Here is a 26,956-nt window from a genome sequence, read left to right on the forward strand (position 1 = left end):
CAGGCTCTGATTACCAACTTGTAACGCCCTCGATGCGGATATAGCTCCCACGTGTCGAGGCATGACTTAGAGGCATAACCGCATTGAAAGCAATGTCGCAAGTTAGGCAATCTTCACAACATCCCATGTAATATAGATAATAAAAGGGGAGATACATAGTTGGCTTACACTTGCCACGTCAATCAAAGTACATAAATAGCATTACAACAATCAAACACTCATGGCCCGACTACGGCGCCAAAATAGAAGAACAACCCAACATGCGACACGGTCCCGATCACCCCAACTGGGCACCACTACTGATCATCAGGGAAAGACACGTAGTAACATTGAGAGTCCTCGTCGAACTCCCACTTGAGCTCAAGCGCGTCATCTGGAGCGGAATCATCAGGTCCTGCATCTGGTTTAATAGTAATCTGTGAGCCACAGGAACTCAGCAATCTCGCACCCTCGCGATCAAGACTATTTAAGCTTAATAGGTAAGGCAAGGTAAATATAAGTGGAGCTGCAGCAAGCGACTAGAATATATGGTGGCTAACCTGTTCGCAAAAGAGAGCGAGAAGAGGAGGCAAAGCGCGAGCGAGAAACTAGAGAGCAACCTGCGCAAGCATTACTCCAACACTGTGTTCACTTCCCGGATTCCGCCGAGAAGAGACCATCACGGTAACACACTCAGTTGATTCATTTTAATTAAGTTAAGGTTCAAGTTATCTACAACCGGACATTAACAAATTCCCATCTGCCCATAACCACGGGAACGGCTTTCGAAAGTTCAAATCCCTGCAGGGGAGTCCCAACTTAGCCCATGACAAGCTCTCACGGTCAACGAAGGAATAGACCTCCTCCCGAGACGTTCCGATCAGACTCGGTATCTCGATTCTTCAAGACACTTCGACAGGTTAAAACAAATCCAGCAACACCGCCCGAATGTGCCGACAAATCCCGATAGGAGCTGCACATATCTCGTTCTCAGGGCACACTCAGATGAGACATCCTACGAGTAAAACCAACCCTCAAGTTGCCCCGAGGTGGCCCCGCAGTCTACTCGGTCGGACCAACACTCGGAGGAGCACTGGCCCGGGGGGGGGGTCTAAATAAGATGACCCTCGGGCTCCGGAAACCCAAGGGAAAAAGAGGCTAGGTGGCAAATGGTAAAACCAAGGTTGGGCATTGCTGGAAAAGCTTTAATCAAGGCGAATTATCAAGGGGTTCCCATTATAACCCAACCGCGTAAGGAACGCAAAATCCAGGAACATAACACCGATATGACGGAAACTAGGGCGGCAAGAGTGGAACAAAACACTAGGTGAGAGGCCGAGCCTTCCACCCTTTACCAAGTGTATAGATGCATTAAGATAACATGTCAATATAATGATATGCCAACAAGTAAATAATGTTCCAATAAGGAACGGTCTCCAATCTTCACCTGCAACTAGCAACGCTATAAGAGGGGCTGAGCAAAGCGGTAACATAGCCAATCAACGGTTTGCTAGGACATGGTGGGTTAGAGGTTTGACATGGCAATTTGGGAGGCTTGAAAGCAAGTGGTAGGCATCGTAGCATTGGCATAGCAAAAGAGCGAGCATCTAGCAAAGCAAAGATAGTAGTGATTTCAAGGGTATGATCATCTTGCCTACAAAGTTGTCAGAGTTGACTGGATCCTCGAAAGCAAACTCAACGGGCTCCTCGTTAGCGAACTCGTCTCCCGGCTCTACCCAAACAAGACAAACAAGCAATAAGGGCACAATCAACCACGTGCAAAGCTCAAACAATATGATGCAAACATGGTATGCTATGCGGGATGCAATAGGTGATGCATATGCAAGATTTGACAAGGAATGCATGAACCTGGCCTCAACATGGAAATCCAAGTGTGCCACTGGAAAGATGAGATGAAATCGCTTGAAAACGATATAAAGAACACCGGAATTGGAGTTACGGTTTGGAAATGGCAAGCAATTCAAATATGGCCACGTTCTGCGATTTACAGCAAGTAGCCATCTAAATGCAATGAGATGAACAAGCTACAGCACTCAAACATGACAACAGAATACATGGAAGGGATCCACTCATGATTCTTAACAAAAGATTAACACTGAGCTACGGACAATTCATCCACTAACAGGTTCAAACAAGCATGGCAAAAATGCATTTGGCAAACAGATTTCAGACTTAGTGAAATTAACACTTGTCTGGAATTTCAGATCAGATAGCACTCTTTGGAGCAAGAAAACAATATGCTACAGGACCTGAACATGGCAAAGTAAAGCACGGAATGGAGCTACTCAAAGAGCTTAACAAAAGTCCCTTAGTGACCTTGAGCCAAAAGGGATCAGAAAATACATTTGCAAGCATGTGAACATGGCAAAAACATAATCAGATCACAGACTTAGTGAAAACTGGAGCATGCTGAAATAGATATCAAGTAGACATGTTTACGAGCTCGATGCACTCACTACAGAGCAAGTCATGATAATCTAAGAATACACCCATCAAGAATACACAAAATGCAAGCTAGACATGGCACGAACAATAACATAGCATGCACGGATCAACTACAACATCCTAGGCAAAATCGCTAACAAGTAGACAATCTGCCCAGATTCACAAAATAGCAAAAGTAGAGCTCGATTGACTCAAGCTAGGGTGCTCCATAATTGCAAAAAAAGACATGGATGGATATAGCACTACAAGATTAAAAAAACATCCTTACTGATCATCCTCAAAAGAGGCACGGATCACTAGGAAACAACATGAATATATGGCCATATGAGATAAACAGATCAAGGACTTAGTGGAAATGCTAAGTCCCTGAAATCAGCATTACCAAGTGCCTCACTTTGCAAGCTTGTGCTAGTCACCAAACACATCACAAAAATACATGGGTTGCACCTCTGGATAGATGGCAAAACATATAACAAAACACATGTAGAGCTCAGGGGCATATCATTCACACAATAATCATGGCAAAAATGACAAATATCTAAATGGAGCAGCAGATCTGACAATTATCTCAAATAGCACTCTTCTAACAGCATTTCGGGCATCAAGATGAACTCAAATGAAAATGATGCAGTGAGATGAAATGATGTACTCTCTGAGACGAACACTTTGATATGTTATATGCCCAAAACGGAGCTACGGATGCAAAGTTACAATGCGATGAACATAGGCAAAAAAATTAGGGTTAGGGACGGAAAGTCAACCGAGGCAAACGGATCTCAGATCCAGATCGGGCTGACACTATAGCACGCATGCACTTCGAGGTTGAACGGAGGGGATTGTCGGAGTTCGCCGGACCAGTGGCTCGTCGCTGGACATGCCGAGGAAGGAGCTCGCCGGGGGACGGCGCGCCGGAGTCGGCCTCGGGCGGCGCCGGCTCGGGGAGAAGGACGACGGACGTGGGGCGCCGCAGTGGAGTCCGTCGAGGTCGACGGCGTCGCCGGCAATGGCGGGCGGTGGCCGGAGTTAGGCGAGGCGGTCGACGCGGCGGCGCGGCGGCGGGGAAGAGGCGAGCAGGCGCGGGGCGCGCTGGGGCGGCTCGGCCCGGGCGGCGGCGGAGGAGGGCCCGCCCTGGGCCTCGCGGGCCGGCGGCGGAGGGAGGCCCCATGCGGGACAGGTGGCGGCCTTCTACTGGCGGCGGTGATGTGTCCGGTCGGCGGCGGACATTGTCCGGCCGCGCGGTGGAGGCGGGGAGCTAGGTTAGGGTTGGATCTGATCCGGAATTTCGGGGAGGGGTGCTCTTTTATAGGTAGGAGGAGCTAGGAGGCTCAGAATGAGGTGCAGTCTTCGGCCACACGATCGTGATCGAACGCTCTAGATGATGGAGAGGGTTTTTGTGGGTTTTGGGCCAAAATGGAGGGGTGTTGGGCTGCAACACACACGAGGCCTTTTCGGTCCCTCGGTTAACCGTTGGAGTATCAAACGAAGTCCAAATGGTACGAAACTTGACAAGAGGTCTACCGGTAGTAAACCAAGGCCGCTTGGCAAGTCTCGGTCCAATCCGGAAATGTTTAAACCCCACACACGAAAGAAAGGTAGAAATGACCACCGGAGGAGAATGAAGCGCCGGAATGCAAAACGAACAATGGGGAAAATGCTCGAATGCATCAGACGAACACGTATGCAAATGCAATGCACATGATGACATGATATGAGATGCATGACAACGACAACAACACACGGAGACAAAAAACCGAACCCGAGAAAATAAAATAACTTAAGGCCGGAAACGGCAAGAGTTGGAGTACATATTGGGTAAATCATATCCGGGGTGTTACAGGCCAGCCACCGGGCCGTCAGCTGCCTGCACATGAAAGCAGCGCAATAATTACTTGGGACTACGATCCTCTGTTTGCCGCCTCCGGACAGCAACCAGAGTCTCAGGGGCTACTATCTGTATAGAGCACACCTAGCGTGTGTGGTACCATCAATTTATATATACCGGACTGTGGGTGGCCGAAGGATTACCACCCGCTCAGGGGCTTCATTCTCCTAGCATACCTCAAAGCCTCTTAGCAGGCTCGTAAAAGCTTCATGCCACCCACTTGTGGCAGTCGAGATCCTCTCAACCACCATACTCATTAAAGTACGATGCTCCTCTGAAATAGCCGCTTTCTCCAAAAGACTCATCAGTGCGTCCGGTTGCACACCGGACAGTCCCGGACTCTTTTTGTTGCTCTCTATAGGAGACGAATATACCGGACTGTGGGTGGCCGAAGGATTACCTTCTGGCCTTGGCGGATCAGGAGAAACCTGTAACGCCCTCGATGCGGCTATATCTCCCACGTGTCGAAGCACGACTTAGAGGCATAACCGCATTGAAAGCAATGTCACAAGTGAGGTAATCTTCACACAACCCATGTAATACATAAGGGAAAGAGATACATAGTTGGCTTACAATTGCCACTTCACCCAATTACATGAATAAAGCATTACATCAAACAGATACAATCAAGGTCCGACTACAGAACCAAAATAAAAGAAGACTACCCCAAATGCTACACAGATCCTCGATCGACCCCAACTGGGCTCCACTACTGATCAACTGGAACCGGAAACGACATAACGAACATGATCTTCATTGAGCTCCTCCTTGATCTCGGTTGTGTCACCTGCACGATTCAATGGCACCTGCAAGCTGATTTTGGAAGAATCTGTGAGTCACGGGGACTCAGCAATCTCACACCCTCGTGATCAAAACTATTTAAGCTTATAGGTAGGGTAAAAGGTATGAGGTGGAGCTGCAGCAAGCAACTAGCATATATGGTGGCTAAACATACGCAAATGAGAGCGAGAAGAGAAGGCAAAGCACGATTGTGAAACTATGATCAAGAAGTGATCCTAGAACAACCTACGTCAAGCATAACTCCAACACCGTGTTCACTTCCCGGACTCCGCCGGAAAGAGACCATCACGGTTACACACGCGGTTGATGTATTTTAATTAAGGTCAACTTCGGGTTTTCTACAACCGGACATTAACAAATTCCCATCTGCCCATAACCGCAGGCACGGCTTTCAAAAGTTCAAAACCCTGCAGGGGTGTCCCAACTTAGCCCATCACAAGCTCCCATGGTCAACGAAGGATATTCCTTCTAGCGGGAAGACCCGATCAGACTCGGAATCCCGGTTACAAGACATTTCGACAATGGTAAAACAAGTCCAGCAACACCGCCCGAATGTGCCGACAAATCCCGATAGGAGCTGCACATATCTCGTTCTCATGGCACACTCAGATTGTCCAAACTTCTGGTAGGCCAGCCCAGAGTTGCCCCTGGTGGCCACCGGCGGCTGACAGGTTGGACCAACACTCGGAGGAGCACTGGCCCGGGGGGTTAAAATAATGATGGCCCTTGAGTCTACAGAACCCAAGGGAAAGAAAAGGCTAGGTGGCAAATGGTAAAACCAATGTTGGGCATTGCTGGAGGAGTTTTATTCAAGGCGAACTGTCAAGGGGTTCCCATTATAGCCCAACCGCGTAAGGAACGCAAAATCCGGGAACATAACGCCGATATAACGGAAACTAGGGCGGCAAGAGTGGACCAAAACACCAGGCATAAGGCCGAGCCTTCCACCCTTTACCAAGTATATAGATGCATTAATTAAATAAGAGATATTGTGATATCCCAACAAGTAAACATGTTCCAACAAGGAACAACATCTCCATGTTCCAACAAGGAACAAACTTCAATCTTCACATGCAACTAACAACGCTATAAGAGGGGCTGAGCAAAGCGGTAACATAGCCAATCAACGGTTTGCTAGGACAAGGTGGGTTAGAGGCTTGGTTCAACAATATAGGAGGCATGATAAGCAAGTGGTAGGTATCGCAGCATAGGCATAGTAAAAGAGCGAGCAACTAGCAAGCAAAGATAGAAGTGATTTTGAGGGTATGGTCATCTTGCCTGAAATCCCGCAAGGAAGAAGAACGAGTCCATGAAGAAGACAAACGGACGTAGACGAACGGGTCCTCACAAACGTGACGTTATCGGAACCAACCCGAAGAAGCAACACCGGAAAGAAGCACACAACATAGTAAACAACCATGACATAATCATGGCATGATGCATAAACAAGTATGATGCATGTCCGGTTTAATGAAGTACGGCATGGCAAAGTGCACAAGCAACCCTACAAATTAAGTGGAGCTCAATATGCAATGGAGTTGCATATTGAAGAAAACACCACATGACTTATTTAGTTCTCTCTCGTTTATGTACCCAACAAGGTTAAATGTTGTTAGCATGGCAAGAGGTGAAGCATGACGAAACTATCTAATATAGTCAAGTTTAAATGAGGCCGGAACAACAAAACAACAAGTCCGGAAACTCCTCATATGCATATATTAGGTTTGGTACTGTTCTGCCCTAAACCATATTTTATAGTTATTAAACATGCAAAGTGATGCCACCATGTTAAGCTAGGCAAAATTCTACCCCATTTACATATAAAGTTTATTTAAAACCGAGCTACGGTTATTTAGTTATGATTTAAAGCATTTTAGCAAGGAATATGGACAAAAATTACACAAACAACATGTTTAAACATTTCAAACATGGATGAAAATGGCATATTATGAAACTGGACAGAAATCTAAGCATTTTTCATATATAATGCTTTTACATATGATGCATGGTTATTGAGTTTTAAAATGCATGGAGTTTGAGGGTTTTTCTGCAAAACTGGAAAATCCTGGATAAATACTAAATTCCTAGAGAGGGAAAAAAGACATGGCCTGAAACGGAACCGAGCTGGGCTGGGGAAGCTCCTCACATTGGGCCTCGGCCTGTTCGGAGAGGAGACAGACTGGTGGAGTGACTAGGCCTCAACGCCTTGCTGGGCCGCGATGAAGCACAAGGCGAGGCCGGCCCAGGCACTCGATCGGGACGCAGCAGCGGCTGGTCAACACGCAGGGCGCGGGACGAGCGGCCTGCTTGTTGTAGAGGAAGGAGAGGCCACGGCATGGAGGAAGCAGAGCAGCTGCAGCTTGCAGGAGGCGATGCGAGATGGCGCTGGACGAATCCGGGCAGGAGGTTGTTCCAGACGACGGCGGCGGAGCTTGGCAGAGCCGTCCCTCCATGGCGGGCCAAGGCATGAAGCAGGGACTTGGCGCACGGCGGAGCGGCTTGAACGGGAGGCGATCGCCGGATCCGGGGCTAGGGAGGAGATGGAGCTCCATTCGGAGGTAGCTCGCAGTAGATCGGGCAGAGACGAGGCGGGGTCCTGGAAGAAGCAGAGGACGCAGGCAGCAGCGGGATCGTGCGGGCGAAGTAGTGGGCGGCGCCGAGCTCGTTCCCGAGCAGAGGTGCGATACGGGCTTGAGCGCTGGGCATGGCTCTCACACAAGCAGCATAGGGAAAGAAGACGCGATGGCATCAGCGGCTGCGGGACTTGGTGACGAGTTCACTCCGGCAAGGGACATGGTGGGGCAACGACTCGTTCGTGGCGACGGAGCTTGGCGAGGCGGCGACCGGGGCGACGAACTGGAGAAGGTACTTGGGCGGCTCGGCGGCTCCGCGGGCGATGCGTGCAACGAGGAGGAGGGAGCTCGTGCTCATGCGTCCAGGAACGAGGCGCGGTCGGGGACTCCGATGCGAAATCCATGGAGGCCGGCGCATCATGTTCTCCCTGTGAGAGAAAACAGAGAGGTGGAGGGAGTTATGGCATGTAAGGAGGAAGGAGGGAACGGAAGGGGAAGGAGGAGATAGGAGGATGGCCTAGCGATGCAGCAGGTGGCCGACGGTGGCGCGACTCCGGCGCGGGGGAGGCAGGTGATGGCAGAGTAGAGGCGCACGGATCGAGCAAAGCGGAGGGCGAGGGGATCTGGAGGCGATAGGTGGCGAGCGATGGTTGGGGATGGGTGGATCCCGAGGGGGATTGAGACCGGGTGGCGGCGGCGACAGGGACAAAAGACCTAGTTTCTAGGGTTTGGTCTAGATTTAGACTAGGGAGTATATATATAAGGAAAAGGGGGGAGTTTAGGGTGGATTTGGACCCTCCGATCAAAATCGGGCGGTTCAAGAAAAACTAGGTTAGGAAGCCCAATAAACAAAACGGAGATGTTTTGTAGATGTTTGGGGATGATCCGGATCCAACGGTGACGACTGTTCGGGTCGGGTCTGGGACAATTTTGGACGCGCACGTGAGGGGTTCGATGCACTGTGCAGAGAGGGTTTCAGACCGTGCGGTCGCATCGGACAACTCCGGAAGGGAAGAGGGGAAGGATGTTGGACTAGGTGGGCTGTGGCGAGACTGTGAGGGGGAGAAGAGAGAGAGGGCCCGGCATCTGTTTCCGGAGACCGAAAACGTCTGACGTTAGACCGGCTATAATGCCTCTATAGTTAAATGTTGGGGCGTCAAACGAACTCCGAATGCGATGAAACTTGACAGGCGGTATATCTACACTATAATAAGACCACACACCAACTTTCATCCCATTCCGAGAACATTTTCCGGCCACTTATAAAATAATATTTCGGACATGCCACGGGCGCGTGCAAGTGTGTCTGGGCTCAGAACAGGCAACAGATGGAACTGGGGGAACCCGGATGAATGCAAGTTTTAAAACATGATGATGCAATGCACATGATGACATGGTATGCAATGCATGACACGCAAGCACATGACAAGGCAACAACAGCGAATAACTGGAGGACACCTGGCACATTGGTCTCGGGGCGTTACAAAACCCTTCGTGATGACACCTTAGGGTTGTCCGCCCCAGGAGGCGGGGAGGCAGGGGGAGGCGTTTCACTCTCCATCATCTCCGGAAGAAGATCCCCCGAAGACGAACTCTGCTGAGAAGGGCTGCGGGCCAGACTGCAAGATATATGTCTGGGTTATTGCCCTCGGAGATAAAGCAGGATATATTTACCAAAAGCACTCTCGATTCACTTATAGCTCGGTGGAGGGATGGCGCCCTTGCGGGCACTTTGCGGTAAGGACGCCCTCCGGGGCAGTGCCTCCTAACGAAGATTTCTTCCCTCGTTTGGAACCTTTTGTTTCCAAGTCGTTAGAGACAGTCCTTTTCCTTCCTTGGGGGGAGGGGATTCTAAATTCTTGTCCCCGATCATCCTCCTTCGCGGAGACACTAATTCCCCCGGTTTGGACGAGTAATGTGTGAGGCCCGCTTTTTGTTTCTTTATCCCTCCCTTTATATTCCCCTGATGACACTTGATAAGGTGCGTGCTCGAGCATCCTGGCTAGTACAGTATACGGTGAGCCTTCGGGAAGGGGGGCCGAATAGCTCATCATCTTCGCCTTTCTTATCCAGTCCTGGCCAAGATTGATTTTTTTAGAATGATGTTGTGACAAATAAAAAGACAGCATGTTCGGCCGCAGAATTACTCACCTGGGTGTCTGGACGGTTGCAGTTGAGACCCGCATCCTCGGTGGTGTCCGAACACTTTATTCGTGATTCGAAGAACAATCCATACTCTCTTCGAGCGTCATTCCAAAGAACTGTTGAATAGCTCGCGGTCCTTCCGGGTTGAACTCCCACATACGGAGAGATCGACATTGGGGATGCAATCAGGTGTTGGGGATACAGGGGAAGCATAATATCTCACCCAAACTAACAATTCCTACATCCAGCTATATCCATCCTTCAACACATAACCAAGAAACCTTCGGAAATCGTGTACCTCAACCTTCGAAAAGCATCCATTATACGAGTTATGGCAATACTCCCGATGTGACGCCCCAAGGCCAGAGCTTCAGATGCCTTCCAGAGTTTCTGGGTTTTCGTCGTGTGAGTTATTGGTTTGTTGCATTCATCTTTGCATCATGTGCATTGCATCATGTCATAAATCTTTTGCATCTCAACTAAATAAATTGCATAGATCGTTGATCTATTTAAATCAAGGGAACTCACATGGTGTTTTCTCTTTAAAACATACCCTCCCAATATTTAGGGAGCTATATAAAATATTCCATTAGTTTGGAATTTACTGCAACACACGGGCATATTAAATCCCTTCCTTTCCTGCCTCAAGTTTGGACTCTCTAACTTTGCCAAATTCTTTTCCCATCTATCGAGGCTCTTTTCTTTAATCTCAACATTTTTTGAGCACTTCTAAAACCTAGCCCCAATTCAAACCCATTTGAATGATATTCAAATGAGTTTGAATTTAAATCTTGCATTCGCGCCAACTTCTATCTTCTTGGTTCCATCTCAGTTTTGTGGGTCCGGAAATTTATACGCGTGTCCTACTTGTTCCCCAATACCTCCTTTCTTCTCCTTTTTCCTTCTTTGTTTTTTTTTCTGCTTTTAGAAATGAAGAGAGGGAGAGAAGGGAGCCCAGCAGGCCATTTAGGCCCAGCTGCACCTAAACCTAGCCGGCTCCAAGGCCCACTCCCCCGGCCCACCTAACCCTCTAACCAAGCCCGCACCCTGCTCTCCTCCCTTGCGCCGCCACTCCCTCCTCTCGATCTCACCCTCTCTCTCCCGCAGCGCCCGAACGACCATCTCCCTCTATCCCATCTTCCTCCCGCAGCCTCTCCCTCTCGATCCCTCTTCACCTCCTCGCCTCCCCGCCACATGGCTCGGCGCCAGCGCCGCTGCTCCTTCGTCGTCCGTGTTGCCATGGTCCTCCTTGTGCCTCTGCTTCTTCACCTGCGGCTCCGCCGCCCCATGTCCATGTTGCCGGCCACCAGCAGGACGCCGCCGCAGCGCCGACCAGCGCCAGCCTCGACCGCCTCCTCTGCTCCGCCTCCATCCCCGGCGACCACGACCAGCACCCACCTCTGGGAGCTCGACGCCCCTGCCTCGTCCTCTTCTATGGCTGCAGAAGCCTGCCGCGAGCGTGCCGCCGTGCTGCTTCGCCGTCCATGGCCCTGGCCTCCTGCCATGGAGCTAATGCTGCCGGCGTCCACCTCCTCGCCCATGCCTCCTCGTTGCTCTTCCTTCACGTGAACTGCTGCAGGAGCACCAACGCCACCAGGCCGACGTCCCGTGCTCAAGGTCCTCCGCCCCTGGGCTCCGTTCGTGCCGCCGTTTGCCCGGATCCGACGCCGGCCGACCAGGATCCGCTCGTCTTTGCCGTTACCAGCGATGCAGGAACCGTGCTTCAAGTCCCCGTCACCACTCTGGCCTTGCACATCTTGTTTGACCCAAGGAGACCCACACCGCCGGCAAGACCAAAGATGTCGAACGAGTGCTGACCGAAACGCCTATGTACCACTAATTCCACGATGACCGTTGTTCGGCAAGTACACCTTCCGACGCCAAGTTCCTCTTCAAAACGTACGACTACTCGACATTGTGTCAAGTACCCCGATGGCCGGAGCCCTCGGATCCGTCAAGTTCGTCTACGGTCCGAGAACAACTACCGTCTCCGAAGAACCGTGTAACGGAACCGTCAAGTTCGACTATGACTTGTGTACGACTACGCGGGATTCCTCGGACGCCAAGTTCAACGATGCATCAAGTTCCTCGCCGTGACCCTGAACATCTGCAGGAAAACATGTACCACTACCGCCGTCGAGATTGCGAGAACCTCTACCATCGATCCTAGAGCATGCGAGAACGACTACTTCCACTACGAACGTCCCGAGAATGTCTACTTCCCCTACACCGCATCGAACTTGATCCGTTTCGAAAAGGCACGCTTCGAAGGTATAACCTCGAGACGACCACTCGTGGACCGTATGCATGAGTTGTATGAGATGCATGTTGGTTGTTGTATCTTCCCATGAACGTTAGTTGTTTCCCTCGCTTGGCACCACCGTCGACCCGTGGGAACCCGGTTACCGGGATCACCCCACCATCTTTTGCACGCTCCCGTCACTTCCTTTTGCACCAGTATCCCCGTGGGCTACCGGATAACCGATATGTTGCCGTGACATCATTTTTGTATTCGTCGCCGTGGCACCCATTTCCTTTCCACCACGGTGACAAATGCTTCATAATGCTCTTGTCAACTTTTAATAAAAATGGCATAAACTTGCACATGTCATCTGCATCATGTTTATAACATTTAAATGGTTATTATTGTTCTTTCCTTTAAATTGCTAAATGCACATGAGGATTTACCGGAAATGTTGTTCGTTGCTTCCGGCCTCATTTAAACTTGCCTAGATTAGATAGTTTCATCATGCTTCACCTCTTGCCATGCTAACAACATTTAATATTGTTGGGTACATAAACGAGAGAGAGCTAAATAAGTCATGTGGTGTTTTCTTCAATATGCAACTTCGTTGCATAATGAGCTCCACTTAATTTGTAGGGTTGTTTGTGCACTTTGCCATGCCATGCCTCTTTAAACCGGACATGCATCATACTTGGTTGTGCATCATGCTATGTTCATGTGATGGTTGTTTATTATGTTGTTTGCTTCTATCCGGCATTGCTTCTTCGGGTTAGTTCCGATAACATCGTGTGTGTGAGGATCTGTTTGACTACGTCCGCGTATCTTCTTCATGGACTCGTTCTTCTTCCTTGCGGGATTTCAGCCAAGATGATCATACCCTCGAAATCACTTCTATCTTTGCTTGCTAGATGCTCGCTCTTTTGCTATGCCTATGCTGCGATACCTACCACTTGCTTGTCATGCCTCCCATATTGTTGAACCAAGCCTCTAACTCACCTTGTCCTAGCAAACCGTTGTTTGGCTATGTTGCCGCTTTGCTCAGCCCCTCTTATAGCATTGTTAGTTGCAGGTGAAGATCGAAGTCTTGTTGGGATATCACAATATCTCTTATTTAAATTAATGCATCTATATACTTGGTAAAGGCTGGAAGGCTCGGCCTTATGCCTGGTGTTTTGTTCCACTCTTGCCGCCCTAGTTTCCGTCATATCGGTGTTATGTTCCCGGATTTTGCGTTCCTTATGCGGTTGGCTTATAATGGAAACCCCTTGACAGTTCACCTTGAATAGAACTCCTCTAGCAAGGGCCAACCTTGGTTTTACTAGTCGCCACCTAGCCTTTTTCCCCTAGGAGTCGCGCATCCCGAGGGTCATCTTTATTTTAACCCCCCCCCCCAAGGCCAGTGCTTGTCTAAGTGTTGGTACGAACTAGAGTCCTTTGCAGCGCCACCTCGGGGAAACTTGAGGGCTGGTTTTAGTTGTACGGAGCGCTCATCCGGTGTTGCCCTGAGAACGAGATATATGCAGCTCCTATCAGGATGTCGGCACATCGGGCGTTCTTGCTGGTCTTGTTTTACCTGTCGAAATGTCTTGTAACCGGGATTCCGAGCCTGATCGGGTCTTCCCGCTAGAAGGAATATCCTTCGTTGGCCGTGAGAGCTTGTGATGGGCTAAGTTGGGACATCCCTGCAGGGATTTGAACTTTCGAAAGTCGTGCCCGTGGTTATGGGCAGATGGGAATTTGTTAATGTCTGATTGTAGAAAACCTGAAGTTGATCTTAATTAAAATGCACCAACCGCGTGTGTAACCATGATGGTCTCTTCTCGGTGAAGTCTGGGAAGTGAACACGGTGTTGGAGTTATGTTTGACGTAGGTTGTTCTAGGATCACTTCTTGATCATAGTTTTATCACCCGTGCCTTGCCTTCTCTTCTCGCTCTCATTTGCGTAAGTTAGCCACCATATATGCTAGTCGCTTGCTGCAGCTCCACATCATACCTTTGCCTTACCTATAAGCTTAAATAGTCTTGATGGTGAGGGTGCGAGATTGCTGAGTCCCCGTGACTCACAGATACTTCCAAAACCAGCTTGCAGGTGCCGTTCAACCATGCAGATGACGCAACTAAGCTCATGGAGGAGCTCGATGAAGATCTTGTCCTTTGTGTTGTTTCGTTCTAGTTGTTCAGTAGTGGAGCCCAGTTGGGGTCGATCGGGGACCTTGTTTGGGGTTCTTCTTTTATTTTGGTTCCGTAGTTGGACCTTGATTGTATTTGGATGTTGTAATGCTTTATTCATGTATTTGTGTGAAGTGGCAATTGTAAGACAACTATGTATCTTTTCCCTTATTGTATTACATGGGTTGTTTGCGAAGATTACCTCACTTGCGACATTGCTTTCAATGTGGTTATGCCTCTAAGTCGTGCTTCACACGTGGGAGATATAGCCGCATCGAGGGCGTTACACCCGAACTCCCACCCCAGTACTGGGTGGCGTCGAGGTTATCTCACGTACAACTGCATAAAATAGATTTTTGATGTCAGCTAACTCAGGTATTCCAGAACTGCAATGATAAAATTGTGACGACAACACCTTGGAGCTCAACTCCCCGGGACACTGCCACAACCCCTAAATGTCAGGAGGCACCAAGAACAATGTTCTCGTCACAAAACCATCGGAACGATTCCAAGATACCGCGTGATCCTAAAAAAAATTCATGAAATTTGAGGAGAGAAGAGTCAAAACTCTACGTCAGGAGGCCTTGTCGGATTTTGGGTTCCGGCAGACCCTTGATGTTCGAACACTGGGGTGCGCGCGGAGATCTCTCCCCTACCGATCTACGTCCGATCCTCTCGTGCAAACTAAGATGAAAATGATGAACGACACAAGAGACACGAGGTTTATACTGGTTCGGGCCACCGTTGTGGTGTAATACCCTACTCCAGTGTGTGGTGTGGTGGATTGCCTCAGGGGGGATGATGAATAGTACAAGCGAAGAACAACCTCGCGAGAGGTGTTCTTGAGCTGGTGCGATGAACTGCTAGGGTGAGTTCCGTCGCCTCTCTTTTTTCTGGGTGTCCCCCCTTCCTTTGTGGAGGCTAGCTCTATTTATGGAGGCCCTGGGCTTCTCCCTGAATAATTGAGCGGGAAGGGCGCCAACAATTGGCCATTTTGAAGGGGAACATCTAGTACAAGTTATCCTGACCAAAGGTGGTCTTCAGCTGCCAAAAGCGTCTTGGGCTCCACGGTGACCTCCGTCCTGCCACTCTGCTGGTCTTGGTCTCGTTGCACCGGAATGGCAACCTTTGCCTGATGCCTTGGCATGTGCTTGCCCCCTTTGCACCAAAGGGGAAACAAGGACCCTGTGCAGGCCGGCGCCCGCCTGGCGCCCGCCTGGCCTTGATCGTCATGGCTTGCGTCACGGGATCCTCGCGAGGTACCCTTGCATTGATCTCTGTGCCTCCTCGCGAGCCTGCCTGATGAGGCCGCCTCTGAGGAAGCTTCCTGTCGTCCGCCCCGCGAGGCTTGGCCCCTCGCGAGGGTCTTGAGCTTGAGCTCATGAAGATGGGCTGCGCTGGGCCCCCACTTGAGCCACGCCGCAGGCCACAGGCAGGCAAGTCTGGGGACCCCCATTCCTAGAACGTCGACAGTAGCCCCCGGGTCCAAGGCTCGCCCAGGCTTGGCCTGGCAGGAAAGCGAAGGGGCAAGCGCGAAGCACCGCGGGCCCTAACAGCCTGCAGCCTTTGGTGCTGCGTGGCGGTTGACTAGACGTGGGCGTACGCGCTTCCCATGATGCCTCGGCGACCGCACGACTTGACAAGTCCCTGCATGTAGAGAAACCGGTCATGATTACTTGCGATCGTGGTGCTCGGCGGTTGGCTTCCTCCGGCTATAAGTACGGGGCTGGGCGAGCCCCTTCAGTCCATCCCTTCTTGTTGCTCCTTTTCTTCTTCTTGGCTAATCGCCGTCCCCATGGCCCCAAAGAGACTCTAGACTGCGGAGAAAGGAAAGGCCCCCCGGGCAGGGCCTGATCCTCCCCCGACCAAGCGCGGCCGAGGCCGCCCTCTCAAGTATACCATGGTCCCCGTGGTAGCCTCCCGCGGTCATGGAGACGGTTCCCTGCGTGGTGGTGAGCGCCCGGTTGCCGACATGGGGCACGCCGTGGGTGTGCGCCCCCCTAGACCACGCTTCCGCTCCGCGGAGGTGCTGCCGGTGTTCGTCGTGTGGTCGGCGGACCCATCCAGCACCCGGCTCCAGCTCCCACATTTCTTCGTAGATGAACTGCCGGCCAGCGCTCGGTGCGGCTTCTGGCTCCAGGTAGACGGCTGCTGCAGCAGGGCCTCCTGGGCTTCGCTGGAGGTCTCCGTCTCTGGGAACGGGGCCCTGACGCGCGACTAGAAAACGTTTGCCCGCGTGCGCGGCCTAGGCTGGTGGTGTACCCTGTACTTCAAGTTCGATGGTGACGCCACCCTCTACGTGAGGGTGTTTGGGGAGGATGGTCACCGTGCCGGGTGCTGCCCTGAAGACGACGACCGCGGCCGCCTGCCCAGCCCCGGCACCGACCAGGATGAAGATGGCGACTGGCGTACAGGCGGCGGTGCTCGAGGTTCGCCATGTTTCGGCGACTCTTCCTCAGGCAGCAGCTCCTCCAGCGGTGGCCGCGACCAGCCCCCGCGCCGTCGTGCCCGCCTGGGTGAAGGCAGCGGGTCCACCCGCCGTCACGCCCTGGTGAAGCGTGAGGAGGTGTCCGCCTGACCCCGAGGAGCGGCTCGAGCTTTTGCTGTAGGTTGGTGTTGGACAGGTCATGTCCATTTTGTTTCCTTCCTTTCCTGCGTAAGAAGAAGGTAGTACAGGGCCCTGTGGGGGCGTGTTAGAACTGTTGCTGTCAAGTGTCGCGTTGCTTTTGCCATCTCTGCGCTATGTTTCCATGCTGCGTGTCCATGTGTGGGAGTCATTTGAGCTTGGTGGAGCTTGACGCGGCACTCGCCTCCGGAGGCTGAGGCCTTGCCATGCGCTTCATGCCCTGCAAGGATTAGTTAGAGGGGTAACCTTTGGTCCCGGCAGCGGGGGCGATCAGCCTAGGTCCTGCATTTGTGTCGTGATGCCCGTGAGGCATGGATTGGGAGGGGTGGTCCTGCAGAGGACTCGGACAGGAAAGCTCCAGACGGTCGGGGCGGAACACGCTCGCGAGGGCGCCTGCGAACATTCCTCGTGAGACTTGTGCAAGAGAAAACGAGACGAGCGAGCGAGAAAGACAAAGAGTCACAAGCCAGGAACATCAACAACTCCAATAAGACTTCAAACGGGAATAAACACGCCAACTGCAGAAAGCAAATGAAAAAGCCGCGTCCAGCACCTATTCTAGTATTCGACGTCTTCTCACCAGCGCGGAGCTAAGTGCTGTCACTGGGCGTGGGTGGGAGCCCCCGAGGCCCAAGGGCGGCACTCCGGAGACTCCGGGGCGTGTACAGCCCCACTCATTATTACGTGAGAGTGTCACGGGCGGCGAGCTTCACAGGCATTGGCCTTCTTCACAGGCACCGGGCCTTTCTCGAAACGCAGCAGCTTCACAGGCATTTGCCTTCTTCACGGGCACCGGGCCTTTTCCAAAACGCAGCTTCATAGGAATTCGCCTTCTTCATAGGCACCGGGCCTTTCCTTGGCGCTGGGCCTCGCTCAGGGGTAGAACCTCCGGAGATGTTGAATGTTCCATGCGTTCTGGATGGGTACTCCCTTCGGGGTCTCCAAGCGCGCGGAGCCAGGCCTGGAAACATGAACAACCTTGAACGGGCCCTCCCACCTGGGAGAGAGCTTGTGCAGCCCCTGCCTGGAGAGAACCCGTCTGAGCACGAGATCCCCTACCTCAAAGGTCCTGGGGCAGATGTTGCGGCAGTGGTATCGTCATAGCGCCTGTTGGTACCTTGCCGCTCGCAATGCGGCTTCCCGACGGGGTTCCTCCCCCAGCATGAGATCCGTCCCCCGCATGGCGTCCTGCTGCGTCTCGTCGAACGTCGGGACCCATGCGGAGCAACGCCTGACCTCGTGAGGGGGGACAGCCTCTGCTCCATAGATGAGGAAGAACGGGGTCTCGCCAGTCAGTTTGGTCGCAGGATTGACCACATCACATACTGGAGCTCGTCGTACCAGCCCCTGCCGCAGGCCTCCAGCTTCTTCTTGAAGGTCCTGGCTTTGAGGCCCCTCAGGACCTCCGCGTTGGCCCGCTCGGCCTGGCCGTTGCTCCGGGGGTGTGCTACCGAAGCGTAGCATATCTGCGTTCCAAGGTTAGCACAATATGTTTTGAAGAGATTACTGGTGAATTGCGAACCGTTGTCGGTGATGATGCGGTTGGGCACCCCAAATCGGCTCACGAGGCTCTTGATGAATTTGACCGCTGAGCCTGCCGGGATTGTGCGGACGGCTTCCACCTCAGCCCACTTGGTGAATTTGTCCACGGCGACGTAGAGGTAGCGATAGCCCCTGGCGCCCGAGGAAACGGGCCCAGAATGTCGAGCCCCCAAACTGTGAACGGCCATGAGAGGGGTATAGTATGTAGACCCCCCGCAGGCTGATGGATCTGCTTAGCTTGAAACTGGTAGGCCTCGCAAGCCTTCACAAGCTCAATGGCGTCGTTGAGTGCTGTGGGCCAATAGAATCCACTACGGAGCGCCTTGCCGACGAGGGTCCGTGACGACGAGTGGTGCCCGCAGTCTCTGCCGTGTATGTCCCCCAGTAGCTCCTTCCCTTGCTCTCGGGAGATGCGGCATAGGGACATGTCATTTGGTCGCTTCCTGTAGAGCTCGCCATCCTGGATGCAATAAGCCGTGGCCTGCCGCGCCACACGCTCCGCCTCCTCCTCATTCTTTGGCAGAGTCCCTTGCATCAGGTAGTTCTTGAGCTCCGGGATCCAACACCCTTCTTGAGGCCCTAACGCCAGGAGCAGGCGTGCCCCTGAAGCTGGGCCGCAGACCGGGGCTCCTGAGGTAGGCGGCTGAGGGAGCTCCTCCCTTGGTTGTGCCGTGCTCGACAGCGACGGCACCGCCGAGGGTTTGAATAGCCGCTCCTCAAAGACGCCGGGCTCCTGAGGCAGCCGCCTAGATGCCCTCTTGGCAATGTCGTCAGCCTCTTGATTGGTGCCGTGAGGCACATGCTGCAACTCCAGTCCCCAGAAATATTTCTCCATCTTGCGGACCTCAGCGAGGTAGGCTTCCATGTGCTCGTACTTTGGCTCGTATATCTTGTTGGAGAAGTTGACGATGAGCTGCGAATCACCCTTGATGATGAGGCGCTTCACCCCTAAGGCAGCTGCGGCCTTCAAGCCTGCTATTAGGCCTTCGTACTCCGCTATGTTGTTGGAGACCTTTTCTCCGTGCTGGAAGCAAAGTTGCACGGCGTAGTAGAGTTTGTCCTGGGTAGGGGATACGAGCACTGCGCCAGCTCCCGCACCGTGTCGGGAGAACGCCCCATCAAAGTACATGACCCAGCCATCTGGTGCTTCACTTCCTGAGGAAAGTGATCGGTCTTTTCCTGCCTCGAGACCCGGCGCTTCTGCCCATTCTGCCACGAAATCCACTAGCGCGGCTCCCTTGATGACTCTGGTCGTACTAAATTCTAGCTGAAATGCCTGTAGCTCGATGTTCCATTCAGCAACCCTTCCAGCTGAGTTGGGGCTCCTGAGTACCCTCTCCAAGGGGTATGCCGAGACGAGCTTGATGGGGTGGCCTTGGAATTAGTGCCGCAGCTTGCATGAGGCCACCAATAGCGCCAGGAGGAGCTTTTGAGGCATGGGGTACCATGCCCTCGCGTCCCGTAGCACTGTGCTGACGAAATACACGGGGTGCTCGACGAGGTTGAGGGTGCTGACACTGCTTGCGTCCTCCAGAGGTCGAGGCGTCTCTTGAGACGACGGAGCTCCTAGTGCTTGGTCGCCTGAAGGGGCCTCTCCTGCTCCGGGTGCGTTCTCCTACCGTGGCTGTTCCTTTCCGGCTGCAGTTGCGGCCTTCGCGAGGCCCTCCTGGATCTGCTTCACTTTAGTTCGGACGGTTGATGCGGCCTTGGCACAGCGCTCCTCCCTGACCGCTACCAGGGCTGCGCTGGCGGAGTAGGGGGTGCCCGCAAGGTAGAGCACCAGGGGCTCCCGAGGATGCGGAGCTACCATTACTGGTGGACTGGTAAGGTACCTCTTGAGGTCTTGGAATGCCTTGTCGGCCTCTTCAGTCCATTCGAAGGGGCCCTTTTTCTTCATCATCTTGAAGAAGGGCAGCGCTCGTTCCCCCAGCTTGGAGATGAAACGCCCCAGCGCAGTTACACGCCCAGTGAGCTTCTGCATTTCTCTGAGGGTCCATGGCGGGCTCATGTCTTCGACTCGCTTGACCTTCTCTGGGTTGGCCTCGATGCCCCTGTGGGATACGAGGAAACCCAGGAGCTTCCCAGAGGGGACTCCAAACACGCACTTCTCCGGGTTGAGCTGTAGGTCCACTTCGTTGAGGCTCGCAAAGGTTTCTTCCAGGTCCTGTATCAGGGTCCTTGCCTCACGAGACTTCATCACAATGTCATCGATGTAAGCTTCTGCGTTCCTCCCGAGCTGCCGGCCTAAGGTGATGTGCATCAGCCGCTGAAAGGTCGCGCCTACGTTGCGCAACCCAAACGGCATGCACGTATAGCAATATCCCCTGCCAAGCAAATGGACGGTTTTTCCATGCCCAATGCATGCAGTCGATGCTTCCAAGCATCCTATGGAATCCTCTTGTTGCATTCTATGCTAGGATCCGAGCAGTGTCTTCAGCATGTGATGATCGCAATTATTGTGATCCAAACACTGCCACCACTGCCCTACAGAACTTGTACAAACACTCGATGGTGGTGGACTCGGACATCCGTCCATAGTCTTCTAGTGTATCACCGGGAGCTCCGTATGCAAGCATCCTCATAGTTGTCGTGCACTTCTACAGTGAGGTGAATCGAAGTGTGCCGGTGCAATCCTTCTTGCACTTGAAGTGGCTGTCGAACTCCTGGATGGAATTCACAATCCCGAGGAAGAGCTTTCGGCTCATCTGATAACGGCGCTGAAATACTTTCTCACCATGTAGTGGAGCGTCGGCGAAGTAGTCGGTGTGGAGCAAGCAGTAGCCCTCCAGTCGATGCCTCTTCTTTGCCTTCTACCGGCCTGGCGCCGAGCCAGCTCGCCGTGGCTGTGCATTGCTCGCAAATAGGCCGACTAGAGCGGCGAGGACCATGAGGTGCTCTTCGTCCTGGGTGTCGGCATTGGCTTCCTCCTCCAGCAATGCCGCGAACGCCTCCTCGTCGTCCGAGTCCATTACCGAGCAGACAAAATATTGAACACCTGGCGGGCGTGGTAGGTGCGCAGCCGCCGGTATCCCCTCCTGCGTGGCCGGAGCGCTGGAAAGGTCGCCCAAGAGCGGGGTGGATGCTACCGCGGCGAACCCTCTCTTTCCGGTGGGGAAATGGCCTTTCTAGCAGCGGTGGGCAGGTAGGAAGCGCTGGGATTTGCACCGCGGCGGAAGGGGTAGTGCGCACGGGGGGCGAATCTGGACGTGCAAAAATGTTTTTGTCCTGACAATGGTGGCCCATGCGCCGGTTTTCCTTTCGCCAGAGCCCCCAAGAGCCTCAGTGCACTGGGTTCGGCCTGGGGGGGGGCGACTAGGTTTTTTTCGGCACTGGTGGGAAAAAACTTGCTCTGGGGGGACTGTTGGGGGCGCGAGTGGAGATGCTCTAATCCCCCGCGGCACGACCTCTGCCGCAAATCCTGTACTCCTCCTCCGTAGCTGCTCTGATCCTCGACTCCACCGCCATCTACCGCCGTTCTGATCCTCCATGCCATCGTGGCTCCAATCGTCCGCCACCATCGCTCCACTTAGCCTTAACCGCCATCGGTGAACTCTTCCTCCATCGCCGGCACTCAACTCGGTCTCTGCCGCCACTCTTCACTCCTCCACTTCAACGTCGGCCGCCTATACGGTGAGGCCACCGAAGCCGGCGGAAGCCGCATGCCCCCGCGCTTGCTGATATGCCCATTTGCATCATGCTTTCCTGCTTTTATTTATAATGTTTTTATATCATAATATGCATGGTTTACACAAGGAGGAGGAATGCCGGCAGCTAGAACTCTGGACCTTAAAAAGTTATGTCAGAGTTACCTATTCTGCACATCTCCAAATGAGATGAAAATTTATGGATTTTCTTGGAATATATAAAAATACTGGAGCAAATAAATACCGGAGGTGGCCACCTATTGAACACAAGACACCAGGGCGTGCCAGGGCCCCCAGGTAGGCCCTTGTGGGTTGTGCTCAGCCCAGCCTACCTCCGGTGCCCATCTTCCAGTATATAGGTCATTTTGACCTAGAAAAAAAAATAAGGAGAGGACTTTCGGGATGGAGCGCCGCCGCCTCGAGGCGGAACTTTTGGCCTCCGGCGGAGCGATTCCGCCAGGGGAACTTCCCTCCCGAAAGGGGAAATCGAAGCCATCGTCATCACCAACAACCCTCTCATCTTTGGGAGGCAATCTCCATCAACATCTTCAATAACACCATCTGCTCTCAAACCCTAGTTCATCTCTTGTGTTCAATCTTTGTACCGGAACCTCAGATTGGTACCTATGGGTGACTAGTAGTGTTGATTACATCTTGTAGTTGATTACTCACTGGTACATCGAGGTGCTATACAAACGATTCTTAACCCCTTTCTGCGACGGCATTTTGAACCGTCTCCAAGTGAGTGACTGGATAGGGGGGTCCTTCCCACACGACCCAGAAACCGTCGGGGATAAGCCCTACGGTCACACATGCTCGGCAAAGTGAGGTCGTGTGCGACGGGAGAGCGATCAAATACGGTTATACGTATAGTTGTGCTAACAAATTACAACTATACAGGCCAAATCGTTCCCGGACGTAAGTACATCCCACACAGTCAGTCACGACTAAACATTTCCGTTTGTATGTACATTCCACACAGTTAATCCAAGGAATACGTTTCCATTAGTATGTACATCACATACAGTTAATCCAAGAAGTATGTTTTTGTTCGTATATACATCCCACATAGTCACTCCAAGGAAAACGTTTCCATTCGCAGGTGCATCACACACAATTTTCCCCATTAAATATTTTGTGATAGCGTTGTCATTGCACATGATATTAACAATTTTGTCATTTGGGTTATTGAATGCATCGCACACGATGCATAGAAGAAACTGTGTGGCAAAGACTGTCCATCACACACACTTTTTATGCGGTAAACGCTTGCGCAAGGTAGCCTAACGCAAACATTTTTCAAGAGGATGTCGTGTGCGATTGTTCATTGATCCAACACAGTTTATTCCTATAAACTGTGTGCGTTGCCTAAGGTCATCACCCACGGTGTTTTCTCAATAACCGTTTGCAATAGGGAAACTCAATTAGCAGGCTAATTGTCCTATTATTAATAATCCATTTATTAATCTAATTGACATTTCATATTAAGCACACAATATATTTCATTTTCATATTACGGAAGTAGGATTTCATAATTGAAATACATCAGAGTACAACATCATATAGCTTCAGCACTCACTAAGCCCATTACACAACTGGACCGGCACCATTTTTCACATGCAACATCGATAACCTTTCGAAATTAGCATCATAGACGGTACATAGATAGATGAATCTCATCTGGAAAACTGCGGAAGCGGAAGGCGAATATTGAGCCTTCATTGGTGTTGAAGGTCTTTGCAACTTTAGGCCAGTGCCTGTGGATGATTGACCATCCATCCTTCATCCTCTCCAGGAACACTTCAATATTGAACCGTGGGTGTTGTATGAATACCTTCCTCGCCTCCTGAGCATACAGGTGGTTTGAGAGGTAATCATCAGTGAATAGGTTTGGAAAGGCCTGAAAACAAGGATGTGCATAAATATCTTCTCTATATTGGAAATGGGGCAAAGGAATAAAAAAGGCAAGGTATAATAGTTAGTACCATGTCTTGTAGTGAACTGATGTCTTCTTCATGCTGCAGAAAAATATCTTGTTGTTTTTTGTTGATAATTTCTTTATCCTAACAATCTTTCTGAGTTTCTTGACTTGACTGTTATTCATGGACAACTCATTTCCCCATATGCAAAAAGTGTCTAACAGTGGGTCAAAACCTCTAACAGTAGGACCTACATGTGCAAGACCAAATTGTTAAAAACCTAAATATTAGAATGGTTCCTGCAATTGCACAATAATGTGCTATTAGACACTGGACCATGCATGTGCAAACCTCGATTGTAAACCTCAGTGCTTCCCATTGTTTCCCTGCAACACATATAAGGTAGTTAGTTATCAGGTTAAGTGAGGGTTCGCATGCTATTAGTAAAATATGTTGATGAAAAATAAGCACATTGCAGATTCATCAGATTAATTCAAGCCACATGGAAAACCCATTTATCCAAACCAATCATGATTAAGAAATAGGAAATATAGAAATTGTATATGTTTCTCATGTATTAAGCGCAACCAAATTCGATTTATTCCTCACATGCACAACAATACATAATTCTACCCACGACAATTGGACATCGCATTGCAGAATTGAACCAAGCAGTTAACTAAACACCACAACAAATGAACCAAACATTAACTGAGCACCACATTGAACAATATAACATACTCCTAATAGAAGATCATACAGTTAACCAAACCAAGCATACGTAACAACTTGGAAATATAGCAATTGTATTTGTTTCTCATGTATTTAGTATAGCCAAATTCGATTTGTTTCTCATATGGTATACAATAATAGAATGCACCCACAACAATTGAACAACACATTGCATAATTGAACAAAATAGTTAACTAAACACCGCAACAAATGAACCAAACATTAATTGAGCACCACATTGCACAATGTATAACATACTAGAAGATCAGACAGTTCAGCAAACCAAGCATGCTTGAAAACTTGGAAATATAGCAATTGTATTTGTTTCTCATGTATTTTGTAAAGGTAAATTCGATTTATTTCTCAAATGGAAGACAATAAAAATTTGCACCCAGAAGAATTGAACATCACATTTGCAGAATTGAACCAAACGGTTAACTGAGCACGACAAATAATTAACCAAATAGTTAATAAGTGAGCACCACATTGCACGACATATAGAACATATACATTAGAGCAACAGATTGCATAGTAAAAGTGGATAGGACAATTCACTAGAATTTGTTAAGGAAAGGCAAGAGTAGCACATGCAACGGGTAAATCGAGCATGCTTAACCGGAGTAGCTAGCAAACTGAACATAGGTCCTTATAGTGAGCTAATAAGACAAGCTAGTCCTCATCATCAGAGATATCGATGATGATTGGCTCCTTGGACAAGGAAGACGGTGAGGCCTCCACATTGTGGGTGCCCTCGTCGTAGTGGTGAGTTTCCTGAGCCGCTTCGGGCACCAACCTGCTGGCTCTCGAGATGAGGTAAGAACGTGCACACTAAGAAAACACCTCGTAGTCTTTGTCAAAGGCACCGACGATGGCCTTGAGAAAACGCAATGAACTGTCGTTTATAGCAGCCAACCATGTCGTGGCGTCAGCACGCGATGCATTGACGGTGGCCTCGATGACGAGGTGCTCCTCCATGATCTGGGGGTCGACACGAATGGCAGCCATCGCGACCTCATTCGCGCGTGCGGCCGCGATTTGCTTCCCCGCTGCCAAATGCTCCTTGAGATCCTGGCTATACTACATGCACCATGGCTTAGGGCGGCGCCTATTTGGTGGAGGGGTCGGTGACTTGTGTGGAAGGTGTCGCGCTCGCACCAGCGGTTGGGGCATGTGGGATGTGGAATGAGGAGGAGGATGGGGGTCGGGTGTGGATTACCTGCCTGGATTGACATGGCCGAGGAGTGTGAAGGAGGGTTGCCGGTGAGGAGGCGACGCTGCAAGCAAGGAGTGAAGGTTTCAACTTGGAAAGGAAGGAAGAAACAGGGGAAATGTGGCTTTTGGTAAGGTGGAGGGGGCGGGGAGGTAGATATTTTCGCGGAAGCCGAAAATTTTGACTCGGTTCAGCAAAAAAACTGGCGCGCAAAGTGTCATCAAACATAGTCCCTTATTTAGCATTGTGTATGATATGTGAACATCACAAACGATTCATATAGATTAACCCGTGTGTGATCAGTTCGAATGTGAAATTTTTTGGTTTGAATTTAACTGGTTAAAGTGGTCATCCACGTCATTGCATAAGTTGGGTACACAAAGGAGACTGCAGCACACCCACACTTCTTAATCGAGCAAATTCAGCAATAAAACAGAACTAGCTGACCTAAACATTACTCTAACAAATTAAAGACCAGCACTCTTAATTAAACAAGACAAAAGAGTAATGCTATGGCTGGTTCTCGTCGATCTCCGCCGCCTCCTCCATATCCAGCTCTCGCGCCCGACGATCTCCTGGGGAAGGGGCTCCATGGCATCCGTCGTACCATACTCGACAAGCATCTCGCCATCCGCGTCCTCCATCTCTTTGGAAAATGCCACCACGAGCTGGGCGTGGGCAGCTGCGATCTGGGCTTGCACGGGCTCCCTCGTGGCAAGGTATGCTGCAGAGGAACGGACGGCTGCTCGAACGCTCTCGATGACTGCTAACTCTTCGGTTGTGGGTTGCCGATCGTTGTCGGAGAAGCTTCGTTTGATTTGTGCAGTGACCGCCATGAGCTCGACGTGGGCGGCCTCGACATGGTCGTGGGCGGCCTCCGTCAGGGCTAAGGCCGCCGCTGCCGAACAGATAATTGTTGTGCCACTCTCGCCAGTTGCTATCCCCGAGGCAGATGTGGCTGGCGCCACCTGAGAAGCAACAACATCCGTTTGGGCTGCCTTGGCCGCCCGGTCACAGATTGTG

This window comes from Triticum urartu, chromosome 3 (genome assembly GCF_003073215.2).
Source record: "Triticum urartu cultivar G1812 chromosome 3, Tu2.1, whole genome shotgun sequence".
NCBI classification, from domain to species: Eukaryota; Viridiplantae; Streptophyta; class Magnoliopsida; order Poales; family Poaceae; genus Triticum; species Triticum urartu.